Genomic DNA, 12,550 nt, shown 5'->3' with positions numbered 1-12,550 from the left:
GTCAGTCAGTGCTCGACGGGCTTCGCTGATAGAGTGTGGGGCCGTTTTTAGCGCGGTTATGGGTCTATATAATTATCTATTGGGCCTGTTTTTTGCAGTTAATTTCTCAGATATTAAAACACACATTGTCTGCAGCAACATCACATCCATGCAGTCTGCCCTACATTGCAAAACGCGGACACAGCGTGTCTTTTTATACTCTGAAAACTGCCCCAGTTTGCAAATAATATGGGCCACTCTTTAGCTTCCTCATTCTCAAATGGGGGCACTTTTATTTTGGTGTCCGGTCCGATTTTATATCTCGGTCCGATCCTGTTCAACTTCAACAGGTTTGGAGCGATCGATTAAAAAATAAATATAAAAAAATCACGAAACCGATTCTTCGGCCTCCCTAGCCCTGGTTGACGCCTACTGAGAGCAAACACCAGATTAGCTGATTTAGTTTATTTCCAGAAAGGTCTTTGAGTTCACTAAATTCCATAATTAATTATATTTTTTCCCTCTGGGTATTTAGACATATACAGAAACGACAGCCCTATAAGCATCACTTTCATCGACGTTTTCTCCCTTTGTTTGTCGCATCAGTAGGCCTGCTCAGTTTGTCATCACTCACTCACCTTGACACAAGAAGGAGTATTTCCAGGGCTCTCCAGTTCCCTGATCCATGCGTAACTCACCTCGTTCATGTCTGTACTGTGCATTGTGGGATTTGTAGTCCCGATTATCCCATTAGAATAGAGAGACTACAAATCTCAGAGTGCAGAGAATAGGCCTGGACTGGATGAGCCACTGACTATGTACAGGAAAACTCGGGAACTCCATGATTTCTTGTCCACGCCTTAAAACACAAACAGGTGAATTGGTTGCCCTAGGAGACGTTTTATTGTTTGTCTACCAAATACATCTCATGGATGCTTGCTAAAGAAATGATTGACCTTATTTCTCTGTGGGAGTAACTAAGCCCTCTGTAATGCACGTATGGATACATTTTATGAAGCACCTACTCTGGACTGAACGGCTTCCAGGCACTTGAGAGAACAGTGTGTGTTTGTTCATTTGGATTGTGTGTAAAGGCAGCACCGGATCCTGAAGTCCTCGACACAAACACCTGCTTCTCACTCTTAGGGTGACCAACTGGCATGGGTGCAAATTCAGGACGGTGAGTGTAAACATTCAGGACAAAGGGTCAAAATTCAGGACAAAAATTCAGGACAGAAGGTCAAAATTCAGGTGAAAAAATCGGGATAAAATTTACATTTCACAGACATCAGAGGAGGTCATGCAATAGCATATAAGTAAGTAAATAGGCAAAGAACATAAGTAGAAGTCAAAATATGTTTATATTAGGTTGAAACAATCTTGTACTTCACGGCTATCCAGTATGGGCGCAGCTTTGATCAACTGTGCAAGTATTTTTGTGGAATTTCATATAATCATAATCTATTTGTATGGTTCCTGCACTGGGTTGTCCAGTCTGATATTTTGTTTACAGTTCATGGTCCTGGTTCCTGGTTCATGCATCGGGTAATGTACTGGGGAGAGTCTGGGGTGGGAGCCAGCCTTTGAACCCCTTGTGGACCCAGAATGTGGGTCTGTGTGGACTAATCTTGCTTTGCTTAGGGGTTCTCTTCCCAAATCCCACTGGTGTACTCTAGCATATGCTGCTTTTTCAGTGCTTCTCTTGCCAGGCTTTGTACTTTCGCCATCTCCAGTAATTTTGTTTTCTTATGTGTCCAGCACGGGTAACGAATGCGTAGATGAAAATATTTGTGCAGCGTCACAGGCACCCTTCTAAAGTTCTTGGCTCTTTGGCTGTTTGCTTACATTCACCTGTTTTACAGCCCGAGGTGCTGCGGTTCAAGGCCCCCAGGATTCTGGCCACACTGGCACAGTGCCCTCAACTGCTCTGAGATCTTGGTCCAGCGATCTGTCACTGCTCGGGCTGATCCCACATGAAGTATCACACAAAGGGCAGAAATCATTCAACCGTCCCCATGTGTTGCAGGCTGGTGTGGAAACCAATGCAATGTCCAGTGGTTGTGTTTTGCAGCTTCGTTATTGTGGTCGGCAGGTTCCACTGGTTCATTTGTTCATTTTTGTCTCTAGTGTGTGTTAGGGCTTCAGCTCAAGCATTCACAGGCTTCTCTGAACTCAAGCAATAAACAGGATTAGTTTGAAGGGCAGACTGGGGAACCCCAAATCCGCTTTGAGGGTGTCCAAAAACAGCCTCTGCCATCTCTGTGATTTCTCTGACTTTGCTTAGCTTAAAAGAGGTTGCAGCTCTCCTCAAACTAGGACGAGGATCGCAGTGCCATAGTACTCCGACATTTCTCCTGCCCAGTCACTTCTCCTACCCGGTCACTGACCTGCCCGTCAACTGCTCCTGTCCCGTCACTTCTCCTGCCCCGTCACTTCTCACGCCCCGTCACTTCTCCTACCCAGTCACTGACCTGCCCATTGACTGCTCCAGTCCCATCACTGCTCCTGCCTGGTCACTGTTCCTGCCACTTCACTTCTCCTGCCCCATCACTTCTCGTGCCCGGTCACTGCTACTACCCGGTCATTACTCCTGTCCCATCACTGCTCCTGCCCTTTCACTGCACCTGCTCATGCCCGGTCGCCCCTCCTGCCGGTCATTGCTCCTACCCGGTCACCACTCTTGACCGATCACTGCTCCTGCCTGGTCACCGCTCCTGCTCAAGCCCGGTCACCACTCCTGCCACATCACTTCTTCTGCCCAGTCACATTTCGTGCCCGGTCCCTGCTTCTAACCGGTCATTGCTCCTGCCCAGTCACTGTTCGTGCCCGGTCACTGTTCTTGCCCGGTCACTGCTCTTGCCCGATCACTGCTCCTGCCTGGTCACTGCTCCTGCTCCTGCCTGGTCACTGCTCCTGCTAATGCCCGGTCACCGCTCCTGCTAATGCCCGGTCACCGCTCCTGCCACATCACTTCTCCTGCCCCATCACTTCTCGTACCCGGTCACTGCTCCTGCCCTATCACTCCTCTTGCTCAGTCACTGCTCCTGCTATACTTAATACTTTAGAAGTAAATAAATACGAACTAAAACAGTGAAGTGATCCAATAGTAATATGCGGAAGTATTTTGTCAGCACTGGGGCCAACGAGATTTTCCTTGCTCGGATGTGGGTGGTATAGTGATATTTAGGATACTGTGATTTATTTATGTTGGGCTATCAATGAACAACATTGGCAAACTGCACAAGGCCGCAAGTTCCCTGCAAGTTACCCACAGTATGCTGAATGGGGAAAGCTTCTCTGTAATCAGTAAATGCAATCTACGGGCTCCAAGTTAGTCACTTGCCTCCAAGGCACTCACTTGCCACATGTTATGTTAAAGGCAGACGGCCCATCGTCATTCAAAGGTGATAATCGGCCTCAATCAGAATGACAATGGGCCTGTCCACAGCCTTTGTGAGGTCGGGGAGGGGATGCTGCATCCTGTGGAGTTCAGAAGAGAAGTGCGAGCTGGCCCCAAGAACTTTCAAACTCTTGGGGCTTCTCGCAGGGGAACAGCACAGTTTGCTGTAATTAATCTGATGAACCATAAAAATAAACTAAAGGTCTATACCTACTAATAGTCCCAGTGCCATTACCAAATAATCTGTCAGTTGGCAGTGAAGAAGGTTCAATCGTTTATTAAACAAAATACTCTGTAGAGGAGCCTCTCCGAACCTCACCCATCAGGTGCGCCGAGAAGTCTGTTGGCTCGTATTCAAACATGAGGTTATATACTTTTCAGTTCAACACATACAATCACTGTAAAAGGAAAAATACCAGTTGGCCCTCGAGCTCCAGGAAAGGACCATATATGGCACACATCAGACCAGTACAAAGGCTTGACTATCTATTACAGATGAGGTCAGGAGGGGTGACTCCCTTTCGTCTTGGTGCCTGGGAGTGTAGACACGGCGCCTCCAGGAATGCGCTTATTGCCCCCAAAGCCAGATGCGACCTTGAGTCTTGGAACAGTCGAGTAAAACAGCTTACCTTCAGCTGCTACCAGTAACTCAGATGAACTGGGGCCTGACAACTGCACGTGATCAACGCGTGATCACGGCCCGTGCTCGAGCATATGATCAGAAGATGGCGTCTGTATGGTTCTTGGCCTACTCTTTTAGCAATAGCTATAAAGGGAGGAAATAAACGAGTATATATCAAACAGGGAGTACACGTATAGATGCATCATGCTAACATAATATAGGTCCGATACTCATTATATACAGGAAATCTAATTTTTTATCCCTCAGAACAGCCCTTTTAGCATGATGTAGCTAACAAAAACAGTTCAATCTTCAAATATTCCCTCATCAATCTGCATTAAGTCTTTGAGCTCCTGCTGAACTAGCTGAGCTTTTACCATTGTTGGGGATGGACCAGACACAGAGGAAGTGAGTTTTGTTGCGCAATAAGAGCAACATGCAGGTCCACATTGTACACAAACACAACACGTGAATATGATACCGGCTATTCATGCCAGCACCATCAACATTTTCCATCCCCAAGTAGACAGCAAACCCCAGAACCAACCAGAGAGAGAACACGTACCAGTTTCTACATGTATCTCGGAGGCTAAACGATGTAGCTTCTGTATAGCCAAATGAACGGAGGGGGCGGAGTCAGGAATATAAACACAGCAAGAGCATCCGATCACACGGCATGCTCCTCCTCGATCTGCCAAGATAACGCCCAAAACCATACGGTTTTGAAGCGAAACGAGTCTGGTCGCCTGTAGCTCTACTGTTATATTGGTCAGTATTCCTGCAGTAGTGTTAATTACCCCTTCAACTACTCTAGACAAACGTCGTACTTCTCGGCTAGTAATCATAGGCCCCCAAAAGGGTAATACCCCCTTCATAATGTCGGTGAAATGCTGCAGTGGAGTATCGGTCTGATCTATATCGGTGGTATCTATCACCCTTTTATTTCTCCTAATAAGCACGCTACGTTTATCTAGTCAGTGATCCTTGTGATAATTAGAAGGGGCAATATAGACTGGAGGGTACAGGAAGGACAGGTAGCAACGTCCAGTCCAACCTCGCGGAAGCCAAGTATAGGCACTTTCTCCACAGACAAAATATACATTAGGAGGGGTTAACAACGGAGGGCTGCTAAAGGTACGCAACTGATAAGTGTAATTACATCGGCTTTCTCCTACTGATATGTACCCTACTCCTTGAACACAAAACGTAGAGGTACTGTTTAATACAGGCACTAGAATAGCCCTATCTTCAGTAACATTACGGTCCTGAAAGTGTCGAAAATACTGAGTGAAATTGAATTCAACAAAGTCCAAAATTTCATTTTTCAACCAAGTGGTATTTTCATGCGTTATATACATATTCATACAAGCATTCGGATCTAAGGTTCCCGCTCCATTATTCCCTTCAGGGTTGAATCCTTGATGAACCTCAATATATGCTAAAATCATTTCATAATACCTCTCTGACAACCTTCGAGCGTCCACAGTGTAATGCATATACATCATGGAAAGCAATTTGAACCAAGCCTCACAACTTTCCAGATCAGACAAAAGTAGGGATATAAATAAGTCGTGCTTGTGCATAACAGATGGTAAAAGACCACAAACCCAGCAATTTGTAGTATTGGTGGCACTGTGTGCTTGATGAAGCATTTCAATGAATGCGTTTTTCACATAAGTCTGACGATGCCTTTCCTTATGAGGGGCTAAAGTATGAAACACATGTTCCATAGGTGGGGTAGTTGTTCCTAAAACAGTATGCATAGGGTGGCGAAATTCTAAATATATGAATACTCCCAGAAATATAATTAGCAATATTGCTATAGTAACTATAAATGCAATTTTAACACGATTGGTGCAACTAGAAAAAACAGGCATATATGTAGGAAAATAGCGTGGTACAAAAGGACGTTCCTCTTCAGGAACAAAACGAGCAAAGGGATACATGCTAACTAAAAGTCCAACAATAAACTAGGGCAATGTAGTCCAACCTGCAAGAGGGTGCTTCTTTCCTGTGTCCGTTTAGAGCCTCACAGGCAGGCTCCTATCGTTCATCACAGATAATACCAAAACAAACTTCTCACGTTGGAGTTATGTTCTCACACAACCCTTGAAGAAAACACAACCTGGACCCCTTTGAACATTAAATTCAGTCTTTCTTTCTGAACAGAGCAAACAAATGTTCAAGGCTCTCAGCGCGTTCAGTCCAGTGTCTCGCTCAGTACACCAGAAGCGTATCTAACAGACATTCATAGCACAGGTCTGTAACCTATCACTCAAGTCTCTTCCTATCTCCTACCATGTTCACCTGGTGTACCGTGTTGTTTTCTAGGCCGCAGGTTGTATCGAGTATGACCGGGCACTTCTTGATCAGAGAACAAAACAGAGGATGATGAATCCGGTGAAACAGGGGCACTGCGAGCCTCTGGGTTAGCTGTAGGAACAACAGAATCTGGGGCGATCAATTGTGCTGATGACAGAGCCCCTTCCGAGCCCGGTGCACCTTCTCCTTGCCCTTCTCCAATTACCTGGGCGTCAGAAAAAGGGATGAATCGAGGAACTCGCTCCCTTTCCTGAGTCAGAACCCCGTCCTGGATTTGCTGATCATATGGAAGCGGGAGGGGTAGTTTTTTCAGATGTGACACATGAATCCAGTGTCGTTTGCCGTTCACTTTTACCGTCGTCCGCGTGGCCAACAAGACTTGAAACGGTTCAGACCAACGAGGATCCAAGCTGGATTTTTGCTGATAGTTACGGACCAGAACCCACTGTCCTGGTTCCAAGCGATGTCCAGGACCCTCCGGCAGGGGCTGCAAAACTGCTGAGACCTGTTAATGAATGGAACGAAGATCTTTAGTCAAAGCATATAAATAGTCTGTCAGCATAGGATACTCTATATCACGAAACGTTCTGGGTCTCGGCATGCCCCAAACATTAGCAGGGCGCCCAAAAATGACCTCATACAGAGACAAACCAGAACGAGAATGTGGGGTAACTCGTATTGACATTAATGCCAGCGGCAGAGCATCTGGCCACCTCAATCCAGTACTTTCTTGAATTTGAGCTAATTTGAGCTTTAATATCCCATTATACTTCTCGACCAACCCAGCGGACTGGGGGTGTCGAGCCGCATGGAAATTCTGTTTAATCTCTAGTCCATTACACATATGTGTGATGAGTTCTGCATTAAAATGTCTTCCATTATCATTCCAGATCACACAAGGGAATCCGTAGCGAGGGAAATACACCTTTACCAACGCTTTTGCCGTTGCCAAAGCAGTGTTTTCTTTTGTCGGGTAGGCTTCCACCCATTTACTGAAAGCGCATACCACGACCAGGACATACTTCAAATTGTTAACGCGCTCCAGCTGGATATAATCCATTTGAAGCACCTCAAAAGGCAAAGATGGTGGTGCAAAGTTTCCACTCAGAACAGGCTCCCTGCCCCCTGGATTATGTCGCAAGCAAACCATGCAATATTGTACCAAATGAGCAGCGGTCCTAGAAATATTGGGATTGTACCATACAGGATCTAATAATGCACAAATACCTTTCAGCCCAATATGAGCTGAACCATGTGCCATTGTCACCACCGCATTCACTAATGCATTAGGCAATAGCCACCGCTGCTTTTCTGTCAGATCAATCCAACAACTATCTGCATCTAATCTCCCAATTCGCTCTTTCCAGTGAGCCAGTTCAATAGGGGTAGCTTCTTTCTGTATTTCTCGGACACTCTCCATGGTATTATCAAACATCTCTGTTTCAGCCACCCACCTAGCAGAGCTAGTCACAAACATTGAGGTCAATTTGGATTTCGCAGTTTCCTTAGCTACTTGATCGGCAAAGGCATTACCCTCCCCCACTGCATCAACCACTGCCTTGTGTGCACCACATTTGACTACAGCCACTATTTCTGGTAACGTCAATGCTGTCAGTAATCGCAAAATCAAGGGGCCATGCTGTATTCGCTGACCATGAGGAGTAAGAAAACCTCTTTCTGGCCAAAGTCGGCCAAAACTATAAGCCACGCCAAAGGCGTACTGGCTGTCGGTGTAAATATTTACTCTCCGTCCTTCACTTAAATCACAGGCCCGAAACAATGCCACTAATTCAGCCACCTGTGCTGACTGATAGGGTACTGGAGAAGCCTCAACTATAGCATGGAGAGTAGTTATCGCATATGCAGCAGTTGTCGTGCCATCTGGTAACTTGCAAGCCATCGACGTACAACTCCCCTTGAGGGTCAGATAGAGGAGTGTCAGTCAGGTCTACCCGTACCTTCGTTTCTTCCTCAGTCCGAAATATACAATCATGAACATCATTGTTCTTTTCTTTCGAAGGGGGGGTAGTAACGTAGCAGGGTTCAGAGTGGCACATCATTTAATCGTAATATGTGCAGCAAACAAAGTCAATTCGCATCCGGTAAGACGCGCACTCGTAAGGTGCTGGGTCTTTGTTTTGTTCAATAATGTATCCACAGCGTGTGGTACCATCACTCTGAGGTCAGTGTTCAGAACGTGCCCTTCCGACTGTCAAATAGCCACCGCAACCGCAGCAGTAGCTCTTAAACAGCTAGGGAGTGCTCTGGCGACGTTATCCGACACCGCCGAGAAATAGGCACAAGGTCTCTGCTTATCACCAAATCCTTGTGTTAACACAGAAAGCGAGCAACCATCCATCTCGTGTACGTAAAGCACAAAAGGCTTTCGGTAGTCAGGAGTACCAAGAACAGGTGCAGAACAAAGCGCAGATTTCAAAGAGTCAAAAGCATCTTGACAGGCATCAGTCCAGGGTAAAGGTTCATGCACATCTTTAGTGGTTAAATACAGAAGAGGTTTAGTAAGAAGGGAAAAATTAGGGATCCATTGGCGACAGTAAGAAGTTATGCCGAGAAATGCACGAACATCACGCTGAGTACGAGGTACAGACATATTAAAAATGGTAGTCACACACTAAGGGGTTAGTCTCCTCCCCTACTTCGACAGTAGATGACCGAGATAGGTCACCTCCTGTCGACAATATTGAAATTTAGAAAGGGATGCTTTATTGCCATTAGCAGCCAAATGAGACAATAATTGTACGGTGGCCTTCTTACAACCTTCCTCGGTATCAGAAGCCACTAACAAATCATCTACGTATTGCAAAAGCACATTACCAGCAAGACCAAATCATCCAACAATGTTTTCAAAGCTTGATTATAAATACTAGGACTCTCTCTGTACCCCTGCGGAGCGCGAAAGAACCGGAAGCTGCGACCAGACAATGAGAAGCCAAAAGTATGGCGGCTAACAGGATGAATCGGACTGCTAACGAAAGCATTCTTTAAATCAATCACAGAGAAATATTTAGCAGTAGGAGGAATCATAGTGAGAATAGTAGTGATGTCTGAAACCACAGGATATTGGGGCACCACTATTTTATTAATTTCACGCAAATCAATCACAAAACGATAGGTATCAGTGTAGTCAGGATCGCTTCCAACAGGGGCCTTCTTTAAGATAGGCAAAATGGGGCTGTTACACACATTAGCAGCTGTCTCCTCCACCACACCCCTTTTTACCAAATCTTGTATGATGGAGAGCAAAGCCTTCTCGCCTGCCGGAGAAATTTTGTACTGAGGTATACGAGAAAGCCGAGCATTTTGCTTCAGAGTAATAGAAACGGGGAGAATCTTTAATAATCCTACATCTGTGTCACCAGGAGCTGGTAACATAACCCACTACCTAAAGACACCCCTGCACCTGACGTCCCACAGCCTTGGGTGGCCCAACCAACAGTGTCCCAGCATCCCCAGAAATTCCAACTTACCTCTCCAACCGGAGGTCACCTCCAGAAGATCTTCGTCCCCGAGCCTGCAGTCTTTGTTGCGACCGGAGAATCTCCAACGAAATCAACAGAGCACCGTACGCCAAAACAGCAATCTGCACCCAGCTGCCCCTGCAGGTGCACTTTGGGTGCTAACTCGGATCCCCCTTTGCCCTGAGCCGAACAGCAGGAGCTTTGATATCACAACCTTGTGGCCTGCTCGTGAGCAGCCACCAACCGGAGGCCCCCTATCCCCCATTGGATAACATTGTGCCTCACCACTCTGCACCCGGCCGTCCTAGTGCTGCTGAGGGTGCAGCCTTGACCCTGGGGGATCCCTGGTTCTAACCCCAGAAAACCAAATACAAGTACTTACCTTGAAACCAATAACCTCATTTCCTCCTATAGAACTGTATTGACTGCATTCTTGTGAAAAATGTTGTGTGAAGTTGGTTTTGTATGAGAAGTTGAAAAACTGCTAATATCTAAAAACTGCTTTACTTACCTTTTCTCTAGTAAATGCCCCAGTGTGATATCTAGGCATATCACACTGAGTAGAAAAAGTAATCCATAAAGTAATCTGAAAAGTAATCTAACAGTAATTTCCACTTTATTCAACGTATTTATAAACCTTTTACAATGTCATTTTTCATTCAGCTTGCTTGTACTTTTCAAGGCAGGTTGAACAATACCATTTACACTTACCTGTGCCAGGCTTGCTTGGTTCTAGAAAAATAAATATAACTGAGTAATATTTTTACTCAAATCAAATTGGTCTAAGTTCAGTCTTTGAGTGTGTGACATCCTTTCTTGCCTGAGTGTGTACAACAAATGCTTAACACTGTCCTCTGATAAAGCCTTACTGCTCGCCCACACTTCCACAAATAGAGAGTAAGGTGCAATCTACTTTTACTTCTGCCTACCTTTGGGGTTCCACTGGACTCTGTGCACACTATACCTCATTTTGGTATAGTATATACAGAGCCAGCTTCCTACATTAACTCAAGCCTTAAAACTGCGCACCAGGAGGGTCTGTCCACTTGTCTTTGTCTCACCCAAACATTTACTGCCAGCCACTGCATTCTCAGAAACAAGAGACATATTTAATACTAAACTAAAATGTCCACTTGTATCATGATAATTAAATGAGCTGTGGATTTCTACTGTTCCATCATGACTAACAACCCTTATGCCCTTAAATCTCATCGGGAGTTTCGTCTCCGTAAGACCACAGGTTTAGGATGAAGCCACACGGAAGCAAGATCGCAAATCAGACTCATAGCACAATGTACCAGCATCCAAGTGGGCACTCATGGACTTCTGGCCCCTTACCTTGTCCATTTCCAGCAAGTAGGCATCAATGTAGTCGCGTGGGTTCTCAGCATCAAGTGTTTGTCTGTGCTCCTGGGTGGCCTTGTCGATGAACTGGAAGATTTTACAAGCATTCTCCAAGATTTTCTGGTGTGGCCCAGGAAAGTGTCTCAAAAAAGGGCATATATTGACCATCTGAAAAAACAAGACAGGCTAAAAGAATACAAACATGTCCTAAACATGCAGCTTTCTAAATCCTCATACGTCCTTCTCAATATCTGTTGCCTGTCTGTGGGCGCTTCCAAACACAAGTCACTCTTAGGAGGCCTGTAGTAAAGAACCTTTCCTTATGGTAATCTACACTATTCGAGGCTGTATATTTTCACCTCTCCATCAAAGCCTCCATTCTGGGGTAAAAACCCCAGCTAACAGGCTGCAAAGAGGTACCTACTGTGCATATGTAAGGAAATATTGTAACAGAACATATGACTTCATATCTCTGATGCTGTGTTAGCCACCTTAGACCTATCTTTTTATAAACTAGTGGAATTAAGTGTATTCGTTTAATTGGCTCACATAAAACAAAACAAGAATACAGTTGGTAAAAGGGTGACATAATCTTGTCTCTCAGTAAAATGGTGTCAAATGGACATCTTAAGAGAACATCTCTCCTACTGCACATTACAGGAAAGGGTTTGTTAATTTTTTATGTATTACTTGTCTGAAATAAAGATACTTTGGAAGAAGCCTGTCTGTGGAAGGAACAAAACACCGTGGTTCTTGGCCATACCTGAGCAGCCAATCCACCAGCCAGACGAACATTGTTGCTAACCAGATGTAGAAGGTACTGGAATTTGGCATCGCTGTACTCAAACCGATTTCCAAAGACGAGTGAGCAAATTATGTTGGAGACAGCGTTGGTTACTTTGAACTGAGGATCAAATGGCTGACCTGAGGACAAAGGTTTGGAAAGGAGGGTTCAAAACTGGGAAGTTAAAGAGGCTCTATCCTACATAAAGGATAACTTTGTCGTTCACTCATACCATGAAGGAGCACTTCAAGCCCAGGAGTTGGTGTATATGAGCCTCCCAACGCCAGCACAAAGCATCTGATACCACAAAAGACCCTAAAACCAATAAGAAGACCCCGGTAATGACAAAGGTATCCTGAGACCAGCAAAGAATCCCAGAGGCCAAAACATGGACCCCAGCACCTTACAAAAAAAAACCTGGCTCATCAGTTGTCCTCAGAAACAGCAAGTAACCTCAAAATCACCAGCAAAAAGAGATATCACCATCAGCAAAGAGAGCAGACCACCATTTAAGAGAGCCCACCACTATCTAAGAGCATCCAGCACCACTATATGAAACCGTACTACTACCAACAAAGAGTCCCCACTACCAGCAAAAAGCCTTTGATGCCTGCAATGAG

General features: G+C 45.2%; 1 pseudogene; it reads right to left on the bottom strand.

The window, feature by feature from the left end:
* Positions 1-12,550, bottom strand: part of LOC146772833 (cytochrome P450 2J2-like) — a 69,664-nt pseudogene that overhangs the window by 18,635 nt on the left and 38,479 nt on the right.

Source organism: Triturus cristatus, chromosome 12, assembly GCF_964204655.1.
Source record: "Triturus cristatus chromosome 12, aTriCri1.1, whole genome shotgun sequence".
NCBI lineage: Eukaryota > Metazoa > Chordata > Amphibia > Caudata > Salamandridae > Triturus > Triturus cristatus.
Note: the sequence above shows the minus strand (reverse complement) of the source record. Positions and strands in the feature narration are given on the sequence as shown.